Source organism: Cornus florida, unplaced genomic scaffold (genome assembly GCF_030987335.1).
Source record: "Cornus florida cultivar Cherokee Brave unplaced genomic scaffold, ASM3098733v1 CherokeeBrave_3.0.0_Hap2_Chr10, whole genome shotgun sequence".
Classification (NCBI taxonomy): Eukaryota; Viridiplantae; Streptophyta; class Magnoliopsida; order Cornales; family Cornaceae; genus Cornus; species Cornus florida.
In genome coordinates, this window is record NW_026775580.1 from 34,275,878 (window position 1) to 34,277,558 (window position 1,681).

Below are 1,681 nucleotides of genomic sequence, written 5' to 3' on the forward strand. Positions count from 1 at the left end.
TAGGAAGCAAGCAAAGGAGCATTTAAGCAAAGGAGCTAAGCAAGCAAGGAAAAAGACTAAAAATTTAAAAAATTGCTAAGCTAAGCTATAAATTTAGAGTTGAAGTGCTAAAGGACCTTTGTGAGCTTTTCTTTACTCATCCCATAGTTAAATCGTTGGCCCGCGTGGAGGCTTGTAATTCTATTCTTAGATAAATCGTGAGCCCGCGTGGAGGTAGTTTACCTTTCTTGCACTTTTGTTTAAGCATGGTAGTATGAACATTGTATGTGGAAGGAGTTTGTTAATTATTGATTTGTTGTGAAGGTGAAGTGTTTGTTGTTATTGCTTGTTGTGTTGCATTGTGCATGCATGGTCATAGATCATTGAGACCCACTCTTGTCCCTTTAAATTTTCATCTTCAATCCATTATTCGAAACCCTAAGGGGAGAGGTAGTTCCAGTCAATCCATTTCATTAATGGAAGGACACAATGAGGATCATGTGGAGGACCTCGGTCACATAGACCAACAAGGTATCCTCCACCCCAATGTGCATCATGATAACATGCAAGTTCCATTAGGCATGCCAAGCCATATGTTTATCCACCACAAAAACAAGACCAAGTTCCATTGGGAATACTAAGGCCAATCTATGCTCCACCACCTCCTATCTTCGAGGCAACTAAGGTGTCCATGTTGTACCTCCAATTGCTAATCCTCCCCTTGCTTTAAGAGATCACTATGTGCCTAATGAATATAATGCACTCACATGCATTCAATTGCCACCATTTAGAGCACTCCAATATGAAATTAAGCCACAAACCATTTAAATGCTTCCTAACTATCGTGGACTTCCAAGTGAAGAACCTTACAAGCATTTGGATGAGTTTCTTGAAGTATGTTCCACCGTAAAATATACGGACATGCCGGAAGAGGTCTTAAGGCTTAAACTTTTTCCATTTACCCTTAAAGATAAGGCAAAATATTGGTTTAACAATCTTAGGCCTTTTTTAATAACTTCTTGGGCAGAAATGCAACAAGAGTTCTTGAAGAAGTACTATCCGGTTTCTAAGACCAATGCCATGAGAATCTCAATTCGAGAATTTTCACATGGGGATGGAGAAACATTTCATGAGGCATGGGAACGCTTTAATGAATTGCTTAGGAAGTGTCCACATCATGACATGCCCAAATGGCAATTAGTTCAATATTTTTCTTTGAGAGCTTATCGGACAATTACAAAGGCATGGTTGATGCTTCCATGGGTAGCTCTTACATTGATAGGCATGAGGATGACGTGTGGCATCTTTATGAGAGCATGAGTGAAAATTCTTTGCATCGTACTTTATCTTCGAAGAATGGTAGAAATTCTAGTGGTAGGAAGAGTGTTAGCTTACATCAAGTCGATCACTCCAATGAAATTGCCACCGAAATGAAATCATTATCTCAAAGGTTTAATCAATTTTTGATCAACCAAAACTCGGCGAATCAAGTATCTTCCATCCCTAACCATTCTCATCATGCATCTAATAAAACATGTATGACTTGTTCAAGTATTTTACATTCTACTTCCAATTGTCCCCATGGACATGTGCAAAGTGAACATCATGAACAAGCAAATGCTATTTTTGCTAATCAAGGGAACAATCCTTATGGAAATCATTACAATCCTAGTTGGAGGAATCACCCGAATTTCTCTTAGAA

General features: G+C 38.7%; 1 pseudogene; it reads right to left on the minus strand.

Annotated features, from left to right (window-relative positions):
• Positions 1-1,064: 1,064 nt before the first annotated feature.
• On the minus strand, positions 1,065-1,163 carry LOC132280450 (small nucleolar RNA R71; annotated as a pseudogene).
• Between the last annotated feature and the right edge of the window lie 518 nt (positions 1,164-1,681).